This window comes from Brachypodium distachyon, chromosome 1, assembly GCF_000005505.3.
Source record: "Brachypodium distachyon strain Bd21 chromosome 1, Brachypodium_distachyon_v3.0, whole genome shotgun sequence".
Lineage (NCBI taxonomy): Eukaryota > Viridiplantae > Streptophyta > Magnoliopsida > Poales > Poaceae > Brachypodium > Brachypodium distachyon.
This window is the reverse complement of record NC_016131.3, coordinates 2,670,947-2,678,115: the sequence shown is the minus strand read 5'-3', so window position 1 is coordinate 2,678,115 and position 7,169 is coordinate 2,670,947. Positions and strand designations below refer to the sequence as shown.

The following is a 7,169-nucleotide window of genomic DNA, read 5'->3' as shown; positions in this document are numbered from 1 at the left end:
GTACAGTATCAGCTTAGCTTGACGAACGGGCTCGTTCGATAGACTTTTGACAATTTGGTATTCCCTCCGATCCATAAAAAATGTCGCTTATTTAGTACAAAATTTGTACTTAGTATAAAATGAGCGTCACTTTTTATTGATCGGAGGGAGTAAATCGAATACAAGTAGGAAAAAAACTTTAGATGAGATGCAAAGTAGGAAAAAAAATACACCAAATAAATTTGGTATAAAGTGCTAAAAAAATTATACTCCGTATCAACTTTGTACGCGACAAGGTGGAATATACTCTTGAATGCATGAACATAAATTTCCAAGTCTCCTTCTACTTCTCGTTAGTTAGTCCAAATCGGTCCGATCTGACGCCACGCCGGCGGCAACGAGGCGTTACACCTTCCTCTAGAGTAGGATGCTCATTTTGAGTCACGAGAGCTCGACATGTATGCGTGTTTACTGTGGGCAGATATGCTCCCATCTTTTCGGGCGTGCACGGGCATTTATTTCCTATGTTTCTTAAACTAAGTGTATTTTTTCGACTGAGCCTTTTATCAAAGATTACTTCCTTAAAGTGTGAATTATGTGATACAAATCGTAACAAAAACAAGTAGTACTAGTACAATAACATTAACTCGCCGACACCGACACGTACGGCTAGACAACGACCACAGGCGATCCCGGGATCCACTGATACTTTACCGCCGGCCGCACCTTCCTTCTCGACGCGAGATCGCAACGCATGCTGGGGGTACTTCTTTTTTTTTATACCAGTACGCATGCTGGCGGTACTTGGTGCCTGTGGGCACGATGCACTGCGAGGCATTTCCACGCGGCTTCCGGACTCCGGAGAGGGATGGAAGGAAAACTCATCCGAGTTCTTGAAGAATCAATCTTTCTTACTCTGGTCCATGCTGGTCCTTTGGAGTTTGGAGCGCTACTGCTAGCTAAAGGACGGCTGTCCCTCACCATCTACCAGCTGCATCTCCCAATCTAGATTTGCTTACTTGTATTAAGCCTCTTAGCACGCAAATTGTTCCTTACCGCTCTCCGTTCAAATCATGCTTCGCCGTGCTACGGAAGTAGGGATGCTGCTATAGCGTAGGAATGCTCCAGAGTCCAACGGCACAAGAGATACCAACCGAAAGGAATATCAAAATTCAGTCGACAGTTTCTTCAGTTACCCCGAAGCGGCTGCAGTCTCTTCAGAAGTTAGCTGCTCGTAATTTAGGACGGTGGTTTCTCTGTCCGATCTGCATGGAGTAGGCCCTAATTATGGACTACTTATAAAGGCAACCAACTGATTCTTTTCTAAACGACCCCACAAATGTACACAGATCATTCTCCCATCTCTATATTAGGCCCACTAAACCAACCAATCGTTAGCCTACTAATCTTTTCGTTGCATGCGCTTAGCAAAATAATTAGGACCGAGAATTTCCTGTCTGCCCCCCTCTCCTGCACGCCCTCCGTCCGCACAATTTTTTACCCCTCCCATCGATCTGAGTTCGATACCTGAAAATTACATTATCGATCGTCGAAAAATAGAACCACGATCCACTGGTCCTCCGCACCCGAGCGCACCCCACTGCCAACGCCGCCGCGCACCCTACTTCGCTGCCTCCGTGAACCCAGGCCTCTGCCGCCGTCGCCGCACCCGTCCCGTGAAGCCGCCAGCTATCCACACCCCATCCCCCCGCACTCCACTGCCAACGTCGCCGTCGGTTGTCGCCTCTGCTGCTGCACAGCCTGCTCCCGTCGCCTTGTCTTAGCTAGGAATTTCCTACTCGTGGCCTCATCTTTGATCCGTGATGAACATGAGGCATGAAGTATGAACCTACTCGATTCTTCCTTCAGCATCCTCTGTCTCATGGTTTATTCCCCTCCCCTTGCCTCAGATAAACACTGGTGTGGTGATCGTCTGATCAAGCAGTGGAGCCAAAGGTCTGTCTTTTTCTTTTGCGAGAAAGCCAAAGGTCTACCTGAACCAATGAATTAAGGTACTTCTATTCATTCATATGCAGTGTTTTCCTTTTTGTTTCAATGCTGGTTTGTCTTGAATATTTTTCTACCAGCCAAACATGAATACATGATGGCCTTTCCTCTTTTTCTTGCCTTTGTGATTGCATTTCTTGGAGCCAGTACACACCGCCACCCACGCACGTATCCTTCTGCTCGTCGGCCCTTGAAATGACATCATCTTCTTATGCCACCGTGGCCACCATCTACCTCTGCAATTGCACGTCTCATCCCAGTTGGCGCAAGTAGAGAAGGAGCAAATGAGACAAGGTGAAGATCTCTTTTCTCACTGCTTAATGCTTATGTATAATGATTTAGTGGCCGACGAGATGTTTGATGAAATGGTCATAAGAGATTATCAAAGGGCAGAGCTCTTTGTCACTGCATCCATGTAATGATTTTAGTGGCTCCCAAACTGTTTGAGGAAATGCCCACCAGACACTAGAATGTGAGTATATCATGCTAATGTAAATTATATAGCATACCAACCATGTTTACTCTCATGATCCAAGAATTGAGGGAACAATTGGAATACATGCTCATAACCTCGCTACTTTCTAACCCTGTGCTTCCTTGATACAAGTAAAAATAGTTAAATTTTGTAACTTATTAAATTCTCCATGATTTTTTCAGCTTTAATCTTTGTACTCTGCAATGGATTAGAATTTTTCACTGTAACATTGTGTTTACGAAAATGGATGGTCAGAAAACTGAAGAAATACAAGACATGTATCATTATTTGGTTATCCTTTGAGCATATTTATTTTGTGCAGAAGGTTAATTAGGAAGCAAATGGCCATGTGACTTATGAGTTATACTTCAATAAGTGCACAATGGTTATGATTTCTTGTATCCCTCACAGTTCGTTCTTGATCATTATTAAGTTCCTCAACAAAAGTTTTTAAATTACTAAATTTTTAATTTTTTTAAAAAATACTAATTTTTTGGTTTTTCTTGTTTCATTGAGTAGGTTTGTCTAGGGAGTAGGCCACACAGTGTTTAATGTTTTCTTGTGCAAAATCCCGCAAAGAAGTATTCCAGAGGTTTTCGTCAGAAGACAATCTGATATCTGTATCTCCTCCCTATTCAGCAAGTTTATCTTGGTTTTCCTCAATGCGTCATTTTTTTTGTATGTTGCCACGATTGAGTGGAAAGGAGTTTGTAAGTATTTCTATTGGGCCTGAAATTATTAGTTGAATAGCGTGGCAGCGCAGTTACTGACCGTCTCGATCAGATCAGCTGGTCTATTTGTGTTTATTTCCAAACCGCATATTAGAAGGGTTTTAAATCAGATTGCCTAGCTGGATGCAAAGCTTTTATGGAGCTTCTGTAGTTCTGTCAGATTTGCTGATGCTGCCAACTGATTTATTCAGGCAAACAATTTTGAATAACAGAGCATGTTGTGCATTCGATTGAACAATCATATAGCAAGGATAGTTGATAATCTTAGTGCCTTCGGTATAGTTCTGAAACGATTAGAACGTGCGTACACGTGCCCACTTACTAGTATGATTACAAGTACATATACGTGGTCACCTCGAGTAACTTGGCATTCATGTTGAGTAAAAGAATCATACTTAAAGACATCATGCCACTTTGACGCACTGACAGAGAGAAAATGCAGTACAGTATAAGCAAGTGGCCTTTCAATAAACGACCACAACAGCTCGGCTCGTGCACCGTGCGTTTGGCGTGTGTATATCCTTCAGAATGTTTGAAACTGTACGATGTTAGCAAGACTAACCCTTCTCCACATGACATACTGAGGACTCCGGTTTGAAAAAAAAAAGTGTATGCACTTCTTTCAGTCAAAGGGATTATCAGCCTCTGTGCTATATACACGTCGATTTATACTGATCAAAAGTTCTTCCTTCACTCAAGGAAAGAAGAGCTTCGAGTACAGCAGCTCGTTCCAGGTGTCCTGGAATCCTGGGAGGAACCAGTGTTGGCGATCTGCTCCGGGTCAGAGGGTTCCACTGCTTGTATATCTGAGTATGGGCTTCTTTGCGGTAATCAGAGAGCTGGGTGATGTTGACAATTCCAACAGGGACTTTAGATGTGCTGAACACTTCTCCGATAACTCGCATCAGGCCCTTGCTAGTGCCTGGTCCCCAGCAAGACAAATCTCTGATTAGGGCAGTTTGGTTGTACGGAGTAGTAATTTCTATCAGAATCATCACCCCAATCTTTGCTGCTAAGTGCTAATAACAAAAAAATACAGAAACATGACTAAAAACTACTGATATCCATCAGCCGCATGCAATTTAGTAGGATTAGCCAGAATTTGTTTTGCAGGGAAATTTAACTGAATTCTTGATAGGCAGAGTGTCGGGTGAAAACAACTTTCCGGCGAAAATCTAGAAACTTTGCCTCTGAACCGTCCGATCGGATGAGAGGTGGTATGGCCAAGAGTTAACTTAAATGATTTTTCAGAACCCCCTCCACACCCACGAACCAATGTCCCTAAAATTCCTCGAACTAGGGGCTGGGGGAGCGCCCTGCACGCCCTCCTAGCACCTGGCTCGATTCTTTCCCCTTTAACAACTGCTTTGATTAAATAAGTCTACATCACTCCACATCAGTAATACAAAAGATAATACATATAAATTAGCACTTAACTGCTCAAGCACTACAACAGAAGAAGAAGAAATGTACACATGATTGTAATTATGAAAGCCTCTTTAGACTCATCATTCTTCTCTCAGGCTAAAAGTTCAAGCATCATAATTCTTGCACAACTTTCATGGGACACACCGGTTTGTTTACAAAACTTGCAAAAGGAAGGGAAGAGGGGGGGGGGGGGGGGGGGATTGACAGTCTGAACAAAATATAAATAGTCAAAAGTGAAGAAAAAACCCTGGAAGCTGGTACTTCTCCATCTGACAGAATGGCTGCCTGCAAAATTGCCCAATATCCTGCAAATGATACCATTCACAATTAATGTTACTCAACTTGGTGTTTGCAAGATATTTTTAAAACTATATCAATATAATAGAAACACACCTGTAGGCTAGTATTTGCACATCCTTGCTTGAGTATCTGTCATGAGACATCGAAACAACAAGACATTTGGTTTTCTTACTCTAAGCATGTCTCATTTCAGCAAACAAAGAGTCAAAAGGCTAAAATATTTAGTCACACTCACATCTGATAATCTAGTGGGCTCTGAATCTTGAACCATACACAAGGTACTTTTGACCAACCTCCTAACCTGCACCATCCTTGTGCGTCAACTCACTTGCTGCTCATTGAGAAAGAAACAATCTGAGTTGCGGCTAAAAGAACCGTAAAGGATAAGGCCATGATTTCTTCTGGCAGAATGGTAGATGACGATGATGATGATAGCACTGGTGCTGAGTGAGAGTAAGTCCACAGTTCTTACCTTGCGTATACGGTAGGCCTGGTAATGGTGCGGGCTGAAACGGGGATAATGGTGCGGATCTTCAGGCGGGCTTGTTTGGTGCGGGTTCAAATGGATGGAAATAAAAAACGGGCTGGACTGGGCTGGTATCGGTACAAACGCGGTTTGGGCCGGTGCGGTCTGGTTTCACCCACCAGCGCCTCCACCCTCGACTGGTCGCCACTCTCCTCCAGATCCACCGGCCCCACCTCGCCCCCTCCGGCCACCACTCCCACCACGGCACCACCCTGCTCCCACAAGCCGACGCGGCGACGCCCATCTCGCCGCCTCTCCCACGAAGATCCGGCGGCACGGAGCCAGCTCTTCTCCCGATCCAAGATCCCCCGCTGAGCTGCTCACCCTCGCCGTCTCCCTTCCACGCAGATCCGGCTGCCTACACGGCGGACCTTTAGCATTTCTTCCTCCGGTTCCTTCGGTGCGTGGATCCTGCAACAGCCCCTCAGCAACCTCCCTACACGGATCCGGTGGCCACACCTTCTACGAACTCGTCTCCTTCATGGAATTGTCAGTGATTCCTGCGGTCTCCTTCCCCATGATAAGCCGGCAGAGACTCCAACATCATCTTCCTACGGAGATCTGGTAACCACTCCAAACTGCAACAACTATTATACTCAGACTTTACCTGCAAAAAAATCTACATACTCAGAGTTGTCCTAGTTAGTGATGATGATGATCTTGTAATGATAGACAAGCTGTTCTGCCCCCTTTGAAATTATAATTAGCACATAGAGCCTTCGCAATTGCAAGACTGAGCTCCACAAAGCTGATCTTGTAATAATTACAAGTTCAGTTAACACTCCCTTGTTATGTGTTTTGAGATTAAGATGTCAAATCTCCATAAAGAAGTTAATTTTGTGAATAATAAAGGACCGGGAGCTGTCATGGAAACTGTTGTCATGGTTGGCGTGCTAATTCAGGGAACGTGTCCTAGTTTTAGTCACGGTGTGCATTTTAATTTTTACATTCTTTCCCAATCTTACTGTGAGAACTTGTGCACTAAGCTCTGAAGTTTGTTAGCTTTGCCATTGTCAAAGATTGAATCAATAGGCTTACTACCTTTCCAGCTAGTCTAGGCGGCAGCTTGCTTGCACATGGCCTTGACCAGTTAACCACTAACAGCTGGGTGTTTCCCTTTTGTTTTTAGTGTGTTCTTCTCAGATTTATATGATTAGGGGGAAATTGAAATTATCAGATATCATAGTCTCTTGTATATATCAGCAAGAAGGTCAATTTTTCTGTTCACCTAAGATAACTACTTAGTGTCCATACATATATTCATGGATTAATTAAAAACTACTCGTACAAAGCATACCTTTCACCTGAGGACTGCTCTTGGTAACCCATTCTTGGTAGCATATAACTGATAATTGTTTCTCTGTAATAGACTAATTGTTTCTCTGCTAGTTCTTACTACACTTGATTTGTCAGGGGATTAGTATGCACACAGCTGCCTAGTTTCTTTTGCCTCTTGATGATTTGTTTAGCTTCTCGAAATTCAGAAAAAAGGAAAAACAGTCTGATCACTGGTTAGCTTTCTTGGGCCAGTTCTTCTTGTAGCTTGGTATTTGCTTTCTTCATCTCCTCAAGTTCTTCCCCATAAGGAATTTCCAATTTATCTTTCACAAAAGCTGAGCTTTTAATGAATTTGTTATATGTTTATATTGCAGGATTGCATGCTGCAACCTCACAAGTTTAAAGGAGTCAAGCGTTTATGAGCTTATGTGTTCAGGCCTTTGTT

At 43.5% G+C, this 7,169-nt stretch overlaps 1 long non-coding RNA gene across 3 annotated transcripts; it reads left to right on the top strand.

Annotated features, from left to right (window-relative positions):
* The first annotated feature begins 1,407 nt into the window (after positions 1-1,407).
* Positions 1,408-3,316, top strand: LOC104581588. 3 transcript variants are annotated; one of them, XR_001405080.2, is made up of 3 exons: positions 1,408-1,820; positions 1,890-1,991; positions 2,134-2,571. It is a non-coding gene; the product is annotated as an uncharacterized LOC104581588 (long non-coding RNA). The 3 variants fall into 3 exon arrangements; XR_729613.3 differs by adding an exon at positions 2,981-3,316 and having other exon boundaries at positions 1,410-1,991; positions 2,134-2,280; XR_002961689.1 differs by having other exon boundaries at positions 1,411-1,991.
* The last annotated feature ends 3,853 nt before the right edge of the window (positions 3,317-7,169 follow it).